The 17,163-nt window shown below is 47.7% G+C and overlaps 1 protein-coding gene across 1 annotated transcript in view; it reads left to right on the plus strand.

Moving 5' to 3' along the window:
- The first annotated feature begins 247 nt into the window (after positions 1-247).
- The window catches only part of FAT2 (FAT atypical cadherin 2), a 99,106-nt gene continuing 82,190 nt past the window's right edge, over positions 248-17,163 (plus strand). The window contains exon 1 of the mRNA XM_027545907.1: positions 248-351. The gene's annotated coding sequence lies outside the window, so the exon portion shown is untranslated. The remainder of the gene's footprint in view (positions 352-17,163) is intronic.

Here is a 17,163-nt window from a genome sequence, read left to right on the forward strand (position 1 = left end):
AGGTGGAGATGGGCAGGACTTCTCAGCAACTCTCCAGCCATCATTTTCCATGACTTGATTCCCCACCGTGAGTTCTGGGCCACAACCCAGTTGGCTCCCTCCCTCCCTCCTGCTCCGTGAGACAGAGAGCTGGCAGGAGGGGATGATCCGCCTCAATTCTCCCACCTCCTTTTCCCTCCTCCTCCTCCTGGGCTGGGACACACCTACTCCAACTTTCTCAGCAGCCTCTTTGAGTGTGCGCCTTCCTGCTCTGAGACTCCGCGCCTCCCTCCGGAGCTTGTCAGCCCTTGTGAAAGGGGCTCCTGCCCAGCGGCCCACTCCGGGGCACCCTCCCCCACCCAAAGGGCCCAGGTAAGAACTGCTGGAGGGTGGGAAGTCAGGGGGCGGGGGTTGCGAAGTTTATCCATTCTGGTCCCCAGTAGGGGCTCCTGGAAGGTTCAACAGAACCTGGGAGATGGCTGGAGCAGGCACAGCAGGGGTAGGATGCCTGGGCCCTGCCTGAAGCCAGGTACACCTAGGTACACTGAATGAGGCCAGCCCAAGCCTAGCGCTGGGGATCGGGGCCCAGAATGGACAAGGTTAGGGCTTTGATCTCCTGGAGGAGCAAGGTCATATTTGTACGTGTGGAAAGTTGGACTCCTTTGCTTGGAAGAATGAAATTCCCTGCTCAGGCTTTCTGGGGATGACCTTCAAGGGGATGGGGAGACAAGCTTCTCTTTGATTTGAGGAGGAAGGGCTGGGGCCAGGGAACCAACAGATGCTAAGACCTCGTGTGTGTCCAAGGCGGGGGGCACAGGATCCCTACACAGACAGAGTCACCTGGTGAGGGGGCGGGAGGCAGGCCTAAGGGAGAGGTAGACATCTGGCCGGCCCTGACTCTTGTGGGACTCTTTAGAGGCACCCAGATTAGAACCTCAACTCTCCTGGCTGGGGGAGGGCTGTGAAAGGCAGCGAGCCTGAGGCCAAGGGCAGCACTGGGGTGGGTGGGGGGAGCGGGAGCAGCTCTTGGGGGAAGCAGGAATCCGATGTGTATCTGTGGAGGTAGGATGGAGGGAGTGGAACACTGAACAGGGCCGCCAGGGCCGGAGTTCAGCCCTCCTCTTGGGTGGGGGCGGAAGTAGCCCTCCGCTTGGGGGGGAAGCAGCGACCATGCTGAGGTATGCTGAGGGCTCAGAGAGGCTAGGCTGTCTCTGACCCCAGGCGCACAGCACTCAGGAGCAAGGCTGGGGTTTAGGGCACCAGGGAGGTAGAGAAGCAGGCTCAGGATGCAGTACTTTCAATCCTTCAGCTTCCTCTATGGATGGGTGGGTGGGGGAGCGCTGAGCCTGGGCAGGTGGGCAGTGCCCTCCACGCAGAAATGAGCAACAGTTACTACTACAGCTGACACCTTTTGGATGCTTCCTGTGTTCAGGGATGGGGCTGACTACTTAGGGTCATTTGAAAATGTTGCATTTTCAAAGCAGGCAGGGGAAAGGAGAATTTCATTATTTGTGTGCTTGTAAGTCATGGGCGGTGTGGCTTGAAACTATTCCATACAGTTCTGGGCCTATTTCCCTACATTTTAAATAAGGGGGCAGTTGGATTATTGTTAAGATCCATTCCTTTTTAATTAATTTTAAAACATTGGAGTATAGTTGCTTTACAATGCTGTGTTAGTTTCTGCTGTACAGCACAGTAAATCAGCCATACATATACATATGTCCATTCTCTTCTAGACTCCATTCCCACATAGGTCATTACAGAGCATCCCTGTAAGATACACTCTTACTCTCACTCCCACAAGGCTGCTGGGTAGACAGAGCAAGAATGATTGCATTTTGCAGGTGAGGAAGCTTTGGAACTTAGCATCCCCCAGTGCAGGAAGAGGCAAGCTCAGGTTCCTCCCAGGGCTCTCCACGGAGCACAGATTACACCCCTGGCAGGAAAGGACTGAGCCCATGAACTGGCTAGGGTGGTGGAGCAAAACAGCGAGGCCCTGTCTGCTACAAGCTCCCTGGGCCTCAGTTTCCTCATCTGTAAATGGGGAGAATCTGGAGGGAATCAAGGTCTCCCTAAAACTTGTTTCCATGCTCAGTGGCCTCTTACGGATGCAGGGAACCAGACCTAGAAGGACATTGGCACGCTCCAGATCACACGTGTCAGCTGCCCCTGTGTTTTCCACTGGCAGAGGTGGCCAGGGCCCCCTGCACCAGGCCTCTGTGAGCTGGGCCGCCATGGTCCGCTGCTCGTACACTCTTCCCCAGGTGCCACTGAACTCACCTCAGCCTGACAGTTTTCCTTCCCCAGGACAGGCTGAGGCACTGAGACTGCTGCTGGCCAGGCAAGAACGTGGGGCAGCCTTAGAGGAAACCAGCGTGTGTTGGGGGTGATGGTGTTGGCATAGTCAGGGATGTTCCTGTGCCCACCGGGTGGACCCTGCCTTTTTGGTTCCTTCAGTAACATGTGGGCCAAGCTTCTGAAAGTTCCCGTGCTTCCTGGGCTCCAGCACAGGCTGAGCTAACTGAGAAACTTCATGCTACTGTTTCCCTGACTAACGGTACTGATGCTTACATTCACAATAGGGGTTTTCAGACAGGTCTGTAAAGAAGGGTATGGGTCCAAGACTTATAGGATGAACTTGTGGTTGCCAGGAGGGAAGGATAGGGGGAAGGAATAGTTAGGGAGTTTGGGATGGACATGTACACATGGCTATATTTAAAAGGACCTACTGTATTGGACAAGGAACTCTGCTCAGTGTTATGTGGCAGCCTGGATGGGAGGGAAGTTTGGTGGAAAATTAATACATGTATATGTATGGCTGAGTCCCTTTGCTGTTGACCTGAAATTATCACATTGTTAATCGGCTATGTCAGCCATACACATACATTTACAAATAAAAAGTTTAAATTAAAAAAAAAGGAAGATGAGTGTTGGTCCAAATCCTAGATATTATTGGTTGTATGACCTGGGCCTCAACTTCTTCAAACCTCAGTTTCCTCATCTGAAAAAATGGGGCAAATAACAATCCTTTTCTCAGAGACTGATGTGAACATTAAATGAGATAATGCATGTGGTGCCCAGAGCATGATCATTAATTAATTAATTGGCTCCTCTCCGCTTCCCCTGGGGTAGAGATCATCTCGGGCACCCTGAAGTATTCCTTCCTAAGACAGATCACAATTGTAATTACTAGTTATTTGTGTACATTTTATATGATACAGTCTCTCCTACTAAGTGTTGCTCACAGCTCCGGAATCCGTGTCTAGCGCAGCACCTGGCACGTAAAAGCAGCTCAGTGTGTATCTATTAAGAGAATGAATGAGTCTTCACAGATGAGGACTGACACTCGGAGGGACTAAGCATTAGTCCAACCCCACCATAGATGAGAGTGAAAGGGTCCCTAGACATCACTGAATCAGACATGGAGGCCTCCCTAGAGAAGACTGATAAGTTGGCTTGGGGTCACGCAGCAAGTGAGTGGGGAAGGCAGGGCCATGTCCCAGATCTTCTCACCTTCCTCTGCCTCTCTCTGCCTTGCCCAGATCAGGAGACAGTCCTGCTTCCTATGTGAGTGGTCAGCCTCAGAAGCCAGGGAATTGCCCCCATACCCCTGGAAGCAATTTAGGATGAAGAACAAGGTTGATCCCTAAACTGTAAGATGCCTTTCAGGGGACAAGGGACATACACATCATCAATCAGACCCCTCCTCCAACCCCCACCAACACACACACCCACACATGTACACACCTGCACACCATCCCCTCACTATTGCCAGAGAGTCGGTAAGAATCTGCAACTGTACGAGAGGAAGGTGCTCAGGAGTTCCCTGAAGTCTCCTTTAAGAATTGTTGGGTCCATTTTAAGGAAATCCCCAAAAGAGGGAATAAATGCATACATATAGCTGATTTACCTTGCTGTATAGTAGAAACTAACACAACATTGTAAATCAACTATACTCCAATAAAAACTTCAAAAAAGAATTATTGGTTCCATATTATAAATGGAAATTTGTAAATTGGTTCCATTTTACTTGCCTAAAGTCAGTAGCCCAGCTTTCGATGGGTCCTGGGCCTAAGCGCAGCCCAGAACATTGAACGTTGAAGAGAGAGCTGTTGATGTACTGAGCCCCTTGAACCACCAGGTTAGACCATGTCACCTATATCTTCTCTTCTACTCTGCACGACCTCCCTGCAGGCCTGCAGTTGTGATCCTCCACCACTTCTTTTTGCTGTTGCTATTAGTTTCCAGCGTGGACATGAATAGAGACTCAGAAAAGCTAAGCCACTTCCTTTCAGTCGCATAGCTTCTGTTTTCTCAACAGATCCTTAGTTCAATAGACACTTAGTGCTTACGATGTGTCAGGCCTCCAGAGACTCACAGCTAGCGGAGGCAGGTCTGTAAGTGGATGGTTTAATACCTTGAGGTAGGTGGGAAAATAGAGGCAAACTCAAGCAGGCAGCGGGGCCTGAGGAGCCATACACAGTTAGCCTAGTACGGAGTTAGTGGAGCAAGGCTTCTAGGAGTAGCTGGGACTGAATGTCAGTTTTGAAGACTAAATAAGGCTTAAATAAAGAAAAAAAGTGAGAAAGGCAATTCAGAAAGAGAAAGTAGCACATGCAAAAGTATAGCAGTTAAAGAAAACACCATGTATGTGCAGGCAACTGTCAGCTGGGTAGAGAATATTTGGAGATGTGCTCTGAAAGGCCAATTATGTCGGGCCAAGGAGCGTGACTTTACATATATATATAAACATGATGATGGCCTACCATTACCCACTGACTGACAAACTACCTCCTGAAAGAGGTGATGCCTCAAGCAGTTTCCAGTTTGGAGCCTGCAGAAGAGAGAAATGTCTCCTCTGCCCACCCCACCCCACTGCGGAGTCCTTCTCCGTTCCTGAAACTGGTGCGGGCCCCTGCCAGGTGACCTGGAGTGGCAGGTAAACGACAACTGCCCGTCCCCTGGCCGGGGGGCAGGGAACAGCGACGCAGAGCTCTCCTGTTCCCAGTTCCCGTTCAGTTCCAGCACCCACAGCAGTTGGCCTCGGTGCCAGTTGAGCAGGACTGCACATGCCAGCTGTGGGGTAACGTCAGCATGTGTGTGCGTGTTGGCCCGTGTGTGCTCACGTGTCCCAGCTGAGAGCTGCTGTTTGTGCCTGCAGCACCCCCTTCTCTCTGGGTCCTCCCAGCAAATGCAAGGCTATACGGCACAAAACGCATCACTGGGATACTTAAACACTCAGCCTTGATGCCAGTATGGCGCCATGGTTGGCACACCAGCTCTGGAGCCAGGGCACTTGAGTTCTGGTCCTGGATTTGCTGCTTTCCAGCTCTGTGACCTTGAACCCATCATTTCATGTTTCTGAGGGGTTTGGGGTGGATAAAGCTATCCACCTCACAGAGTTGCTGTGAGTTGATCCATACAAAGCTCTTAAGATCTTAGCATAGCAGTCAGCGCATACTAAGAGCTCACTAAACGTTAGCTACTATTACAGATTTGGGGGCTTCTGCAATATTGGAACTGACTTAGAGAATCAGAGCATTGTGGGACATTCAAATCCTAGAATATCAAACTCTTCAGTTCAGTTCAGTTCAGTCGCTCAGTCGTGTCCGACTCTTTGCGACCCTATGAATCACAGCATATAATTAGAAGAACTCTATTGGATTTTTTATACAAATCTGTACTCTATGTAAAGATTGCTCCTACAGTGTCTCTGATGGATGGTCAGCCTGATTTTTTTTTTTTCCTTTTCACAAACATTTAAAAAGAAGATGCATTAATTGCAAGTTATAGCTTGATGAATTTTTACCAAGTGAATGCAAACAGTGGCTAACCAGGATCCAGAGCAAAAAGCAGACACCACCCTGTCCCCACTAGAGCCCTCCAGATACTCCTTGTCAGTCACTGCCCCGCAACCCTAAGCATAGCTATCATCCAGTCAGACGGGCTGGTCTCAAATATATTCTTGAGGGCTTATATACCATCGATAGGAGGACTCTAATTATTAGAGAGTTTCCATGAGCTATTTAGAAGTTGCTAAATGAAGTTTTACATTTAAATTATTTTGTTTTTACTGTCATATTTCAGTGGAAGCATTGTTTAGAGCTGAGCATCCCAAATGGCTAGGGCTGTTTTTAAAAAATATGGATTTCTCAGCTGCATCCTGAGTCCACATCATCGGAATGTGTGGTCTGGGGGTGAAGCCAGGGGATCTGTATTTTTACAAGCTCCAAGGGAACTCCAGTTGGGTTTGGGAACCGTTGGACTAGTGGTTCAGAACTTGGTCTCAACTCAGACCATTTCTTCCAATCCATGCCCCACACTTAATGGACACTGATCTTGGATAAGGCACTTAGACTTTCTGATCTTTGAGCTTTTTCATTTGTAAAATATGCATGAAATGATAGTACCTACTTCCTTGGGTTACTGAAGGACTCTCAGGGACAGTGCTCACTAAGTGATTGCTCACTAATGCTCACAGATACTTAGCATTGCTTTACTTGGAAGAATCCATCTGTGGTGTAGCCAAGGGAGTGTTGGATTTTTCATCTGAAGCCTCGTGTTTAAGTCCTGGCCGGGCTGCTTGCTAGCTCTTGCTAGCTTTAGACAAGTCTTTTGATCCCTATCTTAGGGCCTCAACCTCCCCATCTATAAAATGGAAATATTTCTTGCTCTACATGTAGGGTCTTTCAGAAGATATAAGAAGAACACGGTCCAGAAACCTGCTCTGAGGACAGAAAAATGCTGCATGAAGCAAGCCCTAATGAACTGTGAGCTCAGTTGAACCTGGGAACCCAGTACAAAATGGGCTGTCATTGTCCTTGCGGTTCTAGGGAGGGCAGGCCATGTGGAGGTGGGGATAGGGAACTGCTGAGGCACTGGTTTTCCACAGCCCTGGTATGTCCTGGCATGGTGCCCGAGCTCTCAGGTTCTGAGAATTGTCTCCTTCCTGGTTCCTGGGAAAGGAAGAGTCCATGATCCCACAGTCATGAAATCCCATTTAATCTGCTATAGTCAGAAGTCACCTGGAGTTCCCTTTTATTAGTTAAATTATTTTTCTTTTATTAAAAGTCTTCTTTGAGCTCCTTTACTAGTACTTTTAGAAAACCTTTAAATTAAGTATAATAAGAAAACAGAAAAAGGCATGGATCACAAGTGTGCAGCTCAGTGAACTTTCCAGAAACTAATCAGCTTCCAGATAAAAAAACAGAACATTACTACCAATTCCAGAAACCTTCTCTGTGTCCTGTCCAGTTGCTAACTAGCCCTCTTCTCCCGCCCAAGGTAACTTTATCTTAATGTAATCCATAGATGAGTTTTGGCTGTTTGAAAGTTTTATACAGTTGGACTAGCACAATATGTACTCTTTTGTATATGGCTGTTTTCACCCCCACATTACGTGAGGGGGATTCATCCGTGTTGTTATCTAGAACAATATTTTCATTTTCTTTTCTATAGAGTATTCTGCTGTATGACCAAGCCACAGCTTACTTATCCATCTGCTCTTGGTGGTCATTCAGGCTGTTTCCAGCAGAGGGTTATTATAAATAATGCTGCTCTGAATATTCTCGTGTGAATCTTTGGTGAACATACGTACACAATACTGCTGTGCAAATGCAGAAGATGGAAATTGTTGGGCCATGAGTATGCCTGTGTGGATGGAATCCACTGATTTTAAGTTCAGTTTTATTCACCGCAAGGAGAACATGGTTCATGGGGCTGTGTCTCTATCTGGGAGATAGACCTGTTGGCAAGAATTAAAAACAGTTGTCTCTGGGGTTTGAGATGCTAATGAGCGGAGAGATTTGCACTCAGAGACTTTTAGGTGAAGGGCACAGGAAGCAGATCTGTTGTTTCACTCTCCTGTTTGGTCTTGTTCGCTCTTCTATTTGACTTTAGAGATAATCTTGCTCCTGCTTTGCCTGGGAGCCAGTGGTCCCCACCTACGGGAGAGAAGCCCTCCGAGTTCCACAGCCCAACGAAATCAGCCTTCTTAAGGATGAGGCTGTAATTTTTATTACACTGACATTTGAGAAGCACTTGTCTAGCCTAAAAGTCATCGAGACTTTGGTCTTTTCCTAACTTCCCTAACCCCCTCTTCACTGGGGCTAGAAGAGGCCCATAGATGGGATACTAACACAGGATCTTAAAGAACGGGATTACCATGGTCAATGGATCCCAAACACCAGTCGTACAAAAACCACCCCAGGAACTTGTTAAACATCTATTCCTGAGCCCCATCCTTAAGAATTTTAATTCAGTAGATCTGGGGTGGAGCTTGAAATATGTATTTGTAACCCCTACACCCATCCCCTTAGGGAATTCCCAAAATATAATCCCTGGTTTAATTCAATGGCCAGCCCTCTCTGGTGAGAACACAACTGACCCAGTGGTCCTGTTGAGTTTCGGGTCCACAGATAGCTGGGCGGAGAACACTTACCAGGGAGTCGGTGTGGACAGAGCCCCAGCGCTTGAGCTGGAGTCCCTGACAGAGGCTCATTTGCATCTCATTAGTAAGCACCTTGATGCTACCGCATCATCCCTAACCCCTCTGTTGACCCTAGCTCTACAGTCAGGTTCAGCCAGCTCCATGCAGGACCGCAAAGAGTGGAGGGAGCTGCCTTGCTCTACTGCTAGAGCGCCGCTCCTCACCTGCCGAGGCCTGCCTACATTCTGCTTTGTCCCGAGCTGCTCTGCTCAGGCAGAGAAGGCAATGGCAACCCACTCCAGTACTCTTGCCTGGAAAATCCCACGGACGGAGGAGCCTGGTAGGCTGCAGTCCATGGGGTCCCTAAGAGTCAGGCACGACTAAGCGACTTCACTTTCACTTTTCACTTTCATGCATTGGAGAAGGAAATGGCAACCCACTCCATTGTTCTTGTCTGGAGAATCCCAGGGATGGGGGAGCCTGGTGGGCTGCCGTCTATGGGGTCACACAGAGTCGGACACGACTGAAGTGACTTAGCAGCAGCAGCACCAGCTCTGCTCAGAGGGGATTGGACTTGGACAGACAAACAGCTGGGCTGGGCACTGCCAGAAGGAAAGTGATTGAACTGGAGATGAAGCTTTTGCTGGGAATCTGTGTGCTGGTGGGAGAGGACCCATGGTTACAAGATCCTTGATGTGGGGGAGGGATCATATAACTCTCTCTCAGCCACTCTTCCAGTCCACAGGCCCCGGGAGGCAGGCCAGGGAACTGTTAGACGCACCAGAGATCTGAGTTTTAATCCTCCTTGGCTAGCTGTGTGAACTTGGAGCTTAGGTAACCTCTCTGAGTCTCATTTATCCCTTCTGCAAAATGAGCATAATTATAGGGTTGCTGTAAACCAGCTTAAAAGTGATAATGCATGCCAAGGGCCTGGCCTATAGTAAACAGTCAGTAAATGTCAGCTGTGATCAGGGCCTGTGTATTTCCTATTCCCTAAACCTCACCTTCTTTAGAGCATCATTTGCCAACAGCTCAGGGGAGAGTTCCCTCATAGCTCAGTTGGTAAAGAATCCGCCTGCAATGCAAGAGACCCTGGTTTGACTCCTGGGTCGGTAAGATCCCCTGGAGAAAGGATAGGCTACCCACTCCAGTATTCTTGGGCTTCCCTTGTGGCTCAGCTGGTAAAGAATGTGCCTGCATTGCAGGAGACCTGGGTTCAATCCCTGGGTTGGGAAGATCCCCTAGAGAAGGGAAAGGCTACCCACTCCAGTATTCTGGCCTGGAGAATTCCATATAGTCCATAGGGTCGTAAAGAGTCAGACACGACTGAGCAACTTTCACTTTCACTTTCACTTTCACAGGGGAGGGTTACCCAGGAAGGCAGGAGAGCAGGCACTAGTACCAATTCCCAGACGGATAAGTGGAGATCCCATGAAATGAGGTGGTTTGCTCAGGGGGTCTCTGGTTTGGTCCCCTCCCAGGCCCTCTGATACATCACCAAGGTCCCTCAGCACCAAAGGAGTGGAGCTCCCATCCCTAAATAATTTCATCACTGCCCTATTGCCTGAGGGCTCCTCTGCAAGGCACTGGGACCGTGGTGTGAGGCACTTCGTCTTAACTGCAATCTCACTGCAGTGAGATTATCTTCTCCAGTTTATGTATGAAGGGACTGAGGCTCAGTCAGGGTTAAAGATTTGCTCAAGGTCATACAGCCAGCAATGGGCTGAGCACGACTCAAACAGCAGGTCGCCTTACATCAGAGCCTGAGCAGGTGATCTCCACACTCTGTGGCCCTAACAGGAGCCTCCCCACCCTCAAGCAGACCCGGCAGGCAGTGGCCATGGGCGGCAGATGACCTTTGGTACAAGGAACAAAGAAGCTTAGGGACTTCCCTGGTGGTCCTGTGGTTAAGAATCAGCCTGCCAGTGCAGGGAACATGGGTTCAATCTCTGGTCCAGGAAGACCCCACCTGTCTCAGGGCAACTAAGCTCTCAAGCTACAACTACTAAAGCCTGTGCATTCTAGAGCCCAAGCTCTGCAACGAGAGAAGCCACTGCAATGAGAAGCCAGAAACTACAGAGTAGCCCCAATTTGCCGCAACTAGAGAAAGCCTGCTCGCAGCAACGAAGACCCAGTGCAGCCAAAACTAAATAAACAAATAAACTAAAAAAAAGAGAGAGAGAAAAAAGAGAAAGGGAAGCTTCAGTCCCAGCAGCTTCAAAGAGCCAGTATGAGGAACAGAATTCACTTCACTGGGGGCCACAAGGCCTACTAACTCTGGAGAAGGCAGTTTGTTGTATCTGGATAGACAGGGGAACCATGCTGGATGGCTTCGTTTGACAAATCACATGAGATGGGGCCCAGAGAGTCACCCCAACACACCAAGAGATCAGGTAGGTTGTGAGGTGTCCACAACATTCTCTGCCTTGTGTTTCCACAGCCTATCTTCTTCTGCCCACCTCACACCCCGTCTTTGCCCCCTCACACTCTAAATCAGATCACATCTCTGACCTCTCTGTACCCACTGTGGGGAAAAGGGTGACAAGATCAGAAATTATTTCTATTACTCAAATGCTGCTCAAGCTGTTGTGTGAGCTTTGCTACAAATTGTTGCAAGGAAACAGGAGATGTCACAGAGACTCATAGCGTGTGTATGTATGTGTGTGTATCTGTTTGTGTTTAACAGTACTTCTGGAAGAGGCTCCTGGAGCATGGACAGGTATCTGTATACATACAGAGAATATTCCACACATATTTTTGAACACCAAAGGTAACAGTAATAACATTACTATAACTATTCCAATAACTATAGTAATAATAATGAATGATAGTAATAGTTAACATTATTTTCTATGTGCTAAATGCTTTGCATGCATAAACTCACTAAATCCTCTATGGAGCTAACTGTTGCTAGCCCCATTTCACAAATGGGGAAACTGAGGCTTGGATAGAGGAAGTCAGGCCTCCAGACAAGCAGAGGGAGGAAGGGTCCAGTGGTTAAGGCTCTGTGCTTCCATTGCATGGGGCAAGGGTTCAATCCCTGGTTAGGGAACTAAGATCTTGCATACCCTGCAGTGCAGCTAAATTTTTTTAATTAAGGAAAAAAAAAGAAACAGAAAGCAGAGGCAATACAGGAGGCAGGTGTGACCCCAATGGCTGGCTCCTTTCTCTGCACTGTCCTGAGTAGAATGAGTGCTTTGTGGGTTCCTAAGGAGCCCCAGGTTGGGAAAGGAGTTGGGGTGTGGGGGGCAACTTGGCCAGTGCAAAGTGCTCAAGATGAGGAGACTGGGTTCTGTTTCCAGGTGTGCCAACAAAGTCCAGCGCGACTTAGTACAGCACACTATGGACTTCCCTTCTCCAGGCAGAATTCTCCCATCTCTACAAAACAGAGATTAGACTCCTAGCAGCTCTCACACTGTGCCCTAGCGGGGCTTGGGAACCTCACAGAGACGCCTGCGAAGGTGAAGGTGGGAACCAGTGGGGGTGGGCTCAGGGCAGCAGGCGGGTCTCAGTCCACTTTCCATAATGATAATGACAGTTTTAAAAAAATAGCAGCTAATATTTATTCAGCAGTTGCTAGGTGTAACATTGTGTTAACTGTTTAATATGAAATCACCTAGTCAAGCCTTCAGAACAACTATCTGAGGTGCATTCAATTAGTATCTCTCTTTTAAAGATGAGAACAGAGGCTCAGAGGTTCAGTTAGTGATCCAAAGGCCCCCCTGTTGGAACTTGATGCCTATGTGTTTTAAAATTCATCCATAGCTTCTGGAAAGACAAAGGGTTTCACTAGACCCAAGAGTTGCAAGACGCACAGAGGACTAAAGAGCCCCTGTCCCAGGTGAGGCCCATGTGGTGGGGACACTCTGGCCTCTACAATCTGTTCTACCCTCTGGAGGGAGCTTTGCAGTCCTCCAGGGATGTCTGTCTCCTGACTTCAGGACACAATCTTCCAGCCTCACAGAGAGCCACCCCAAACTCTAACCTTCAGGACAGCCTCTTTCTCTCCACACGGGGGCCTCCTGGTCCCTGCCTGGCCGAAGGCTGCCCCACCAAGAGGAGAGACTCCACAGGCCTTCCCACGGAGCTGAGTTTGTGCCTGAGGGATCCCAAGACATAAACACAGAACTTAGAGGAGGTGCTCTGTTCCTCCTCTGTCTCCAGAACGACTAACTGATAAACAGGTTCAATGTCATTCTGAGCTAGAACTGGTTTTTGTAACTTATGAATCCTTCTGGACAGAGCAGCCAGAAAAAGTGGGACAGGATTTGTCCTCCCCTCCAGCCCTCTAATCCCTGGATGCCCTCTGGTTTAGGGAGTTTTCAGCTCCAAATGCAAAGCTCATGCACCCATACAGGCAGTCCCAAGAGGAAGAGATCCCTTGTTCTCTCTGGGGCTCAGTGAGTGTTGGGGGCTCTGAACTCTCCAGCCAGGATAGGGGGAGCCTCACGGGTCAAGCAGGCCCAGTGCATGGAGAGGAGGCCATCCTGGAGTCTATTTTCCTTACAGTTTGGAAAGAGACCTGGGTACCAGTATGTGTGTCTTCTGATAGAAAACTACCTTGAAGATAAATAGTAGCTGATGCAGCCTCCGAAGCTGGGAGATCTTGGGGAAGGGGTCTGGAGAACACAGGGCCCATCTGCAGGTGGCAGCCACCACTCAGCTCCAGCCAGCCGTTCTATGGACCAACACAGACAGTGCCCTCCACTTTGTAAAACGGAAGCTGGAGTCTAGATTTTGGGGTGAAGCTTTCCAATGTTTATACATTAACAACTAATTAGGTAAAAAGCCATCAAACAACAAAACAATATACTATGGCTCAACAAAACTAACTGAAGTGGGACAGCCTGTATACTACCCACTGGCCACATGGGATGGCCTTGAAGGGCTCTAAGACTTTATGTCCAGCAGCACCTCCCTCTCTCCTTCGGCTCCTCATAGACCACCATGTCGATCTCATGACGGGCTCCCGCTCACTACAGGTCTTCCCTTTGGCCTGAATTGCCCTGGGCTACCTCCCTGGCCTGCAGGAACCCCTCTCTCCTTTCCCCTCTAGTCTGTCTGCAATCTCCTTGTTCCTGCCCCAGGGCCTTTGCACTGCCTACTTCTTCTGCCTGGAAGTCCTTCTCAAGATGACTTTGTGGCCTTCCCTCTGTTCACATGTCACCTTGCTATGTAGACTTTCCCTGACCACTCTTTCAAAAATAGCACCTCCTCCATCACTCTCTAATCTTGCTTTCTATGAATTTCCTTCACATCAGTTTTTTGGTGATGTCACCAGCTTGTGGGATCTTAGTTCCCCAACCAGGGATCAAACCTATGCCTCCTGCACTAGAAGCATAGAGTCCTAACCACTGGACTGCCATGGAAGTCCCTTATAAAGTACTTTTATTTATTTAGGCCACATTGTGATCTTGGTTCCCCAATGAGGGATCAAACCCATGCCTCTTGCACTGGAAGTACAGTCTTAACCACCAGACTTTCTCTTAACCTCTCTCTCTGCCACTAGAATCCAACCCCCACAAGAGCAAGGTCTTTATCTATCCTGTTCTCTGCTCTAGAATGTCTTCATAGGGTAGGCCCTCAATAAGTAAGTACCGAATGAATGCATAAATGAATGGCTTTGGCATAAGAGGTCCAATAGCAAAACACTTTCCCGTTATCCCCCATTTTGTCCCTTTTCTTCCTTAAAATCCAGTTGCCTAGAAGCCCTTTGTTTCCTTCAAATGTCCAACTCTCCCGGATCACATTATGCCCTTTGAGGGCCCTAGTCACTGTAGCCTTTGTATGCCCCTTCCTCCATGAAAAAAATATCAGAAAGTATATTTAAGGACAACACTGACATACAGATGAATATATGGGCTAGTGGCTCCCATGCTGGACAGCTCAGACATAGAACACTTCCATCACTGTAGAAAATTCTTTTGGAGAATGTTGCTCCAGAGAGTCAGCTACAGCCCCCTCTGAGTCTCTCTTTTTGGAATATGGGTTCCTATTCTGGGCCAGTACTTGAATCTACCACCTGCTAGATGGTGAACCAGGCAGAGCCCTCCAATTATCTGAGCCTCCATTCCTCATTTACAGAATGAGAATGATAATAAGTGTCACAATAAGGGTGAGGTTGGTACAGTAACTAACTCACACTGAGTGTATCCTGTGCTAGGAATTGCCATGTATTGACTCATGCAGCCTTCTCATTAGCTCCATGAGATAGGTGCTACTCTCATTTCCCTTTTTCCAGGAACAGAGAGGTTAAATAACTGCCCAAGGTCACACAATTGGTGAATGATAGAGCTGGGATTTGAAAGCAGGTTGATCTGACTTCAGAGACCACTTTCTTGCTATCAATTCTACCCAATACTGTAGCCTTTCTCCAAAGACCAAGTGAGAAAATGCACGCAGATGTGTTTTGAAAACGTATAGATTGCCATCCAGATACCGGACAGTATAATTTTTGTCATCAATAATGATAATCAGAATACTAATAAAGAAGGGGACCTCAAGTCTCAGCTCCATTTCACCTATACCCTAGATGAGAACTTCCTTTTCAGGCATTTCTCTTCCCCTTAATTCCAGGCTTGGGTTTCTCAGTCTGCTGGTGGTTCCTGCTGCCATTTAGCAAGCCATTATTGGTCCTAATAAGGTGTTACTCTGCATCTTTCCTCCCTGTGCTTTTACCTGTCATATTATCTGTCTTTCCTCCAGCCCTGGGAAGTAGGTAGGAGTAGCTATTATTATTGCCATTTTACAGACAGGTAAATTGAGGCTCAGAAGAAATCCTGTGGCCTTGCTAAGGTCACACACCCCATGCAGGGCTCATGTCACTGGTCCTTTTCCTGTTTGTATCCAATTCTTCGACTTGTTTTTGTTACATAAGGACTCAGCAGTGGCTGCCTATAAACTAGCACATGACTCAAGTGTTCGAGTTTCTTAGAAATGAATCGAGCCTCCCTACCAATTCCTGAATTTCAGTTGACCTAAACCAACAGAGCTGGTGTGCAAGACCAGTCCACACTAGAGTCGGAATCTTTTTTTTTTTTTTTTTTTTAATTAATTTTATTTTATTTTTAAACTTTACATAATTGTATTAGTTTTGCCAAACATCAAAATGAATCCACCACAGGTATACATGTGTTCCCCATCCTGAACCCTCCTCCCTCCTCCCTCCCCATACCATCCCTCTGGGTCGTCCCAGTGCACTAGCCCCAAGCATCCAGTATCGTGCATCGAACCTGGACTGGTAACTCGTTTCTTACATGATATTTTACATGTTACAATGTCATTCTCCCAAATCTTCCCACCCTCTCCCTCTTTTAAAAAAAAAAAAAAAACATTTTATTTTCTATTGGGCCATAGCTGATTAACAGTGTTGTGATAGTTTTAGGTGGACAGCAAAGGGACTCAGCCATACCTATGCATATATCTATTCTCCCCAAAGCTCCTCTCACACCCAGGCTGCCACATAACATTGAGCAGAGTTCCCTGTGCTGTACAGTAGGACATTGTTGTCCATTTTAAATACAGCAATGTATACATGTCAATCACAAACTCCCAAACCACCCTTTCCCCCTACCCTTCCTTCCCACCCCGGGGCAGCCATAAATTCCTTCTCTGTGAGTCTCTTCTTAATTTGTAAGTAAGTTCATTTGTATCATTTCCTTTTAGATTCTACATATAAGGGATGAGCTACGATGTTTTTTCTTCTCTGTCTGACTTTGTAGAGCGGGAATCTTGAGTGGGAAAATTCCCCTTTTGATTTGATATTAGATTACTCTTCCTAGCACATAGTTCTGCTCTGGTCCTGCCTCTTCTCTAAAACCTTCAGTGGCTCCATACAACTAAGTAGAAAAATTATTTCAGTAGCTAAAGACTTCCTGACAAGCAGGTACCTGGAATGTCAACATTCTTTCACTTTTAATCTGGCTCAAAGGCAAAAGGCCTCCTAATTCTCACTCCTGGCTCCACCCTCCCCCACTCCCCAGCCTTTGTCATAAATAGAATATACTCAGGATTCTTTTTTGAGAGCCACAGAGCCAGCCTCACACTGGATGCCAGAGGCGGTGGGTAGGGGTGGGCCGTCATAAAATAAATGCTGAGAGCACCCAAATCCATGGTACATTCATATTCAGACTTTTGAGGGGAGAGTGTGGACATCATTCAGTGAAGAGGAATGAATCCAGTGACTCTTTCTCTCATGAAAGACTCTCCAAACTATACAAAATATCTTCCCTCATTGCTTCTCCCCTGAGCCCAGGCAATCCAGAATGCCCAGCTTCAGGAAATTCAGCTTTCTGATATCAGTTCAGCCTCCCCGTTCTGGGTGCCCTTGGTGTGCCAGGCAAATCTCAGTTTACCGCACCTGAGAAACAGGAGTAAAAGGGCAGATGCGTTTCCTAAAAGTGCTCTTGGGCTATTAGTTAATGTCCAAGAAAAGGGAAGGTGCTGGGCCATGAGGCAGAATGTCATTTTCTGATTTGTGCCTGGGTGATGGGGAAGAATTTCATCATCAGAAACAAGCTTGGCATTTTGAACAAATCTGGTAGGACTGTCTTTAGTGGAAGCTTGATTTGGCTTTGAATTCTTCTAAGTGCATCTGCTTCCCCACGGAAGAGACAGAAATACAGAGTTACAAACTCCTAGAACTAGACGCCTGAGTCCTCGCACGTGGACCGTTATGGATACAGGTCACAGAGCATCAGATTCACAGCACATCCCACCATGCAGTTCAGAACATGCAGGCAGGACACAGAATGTTA

This window comes from Bos indicus x Bos taurus, chromosome 7, assembly GCF_003369695.1.
Source record: "Bos indicus x Bos taurus breed Angus x Brahman F1 hybrid chromosome 7, Bos_hybrid_MaternalHap_v2.0, whole genome shotgun sequence".
In the NCBI taxonomy this organism is placed as follows: Eukaryota; Metazoa; Chordata; class Mammalia; order Artiodactyla; family Bovidae; genus Bos; species Bos indicus x Bos taurus.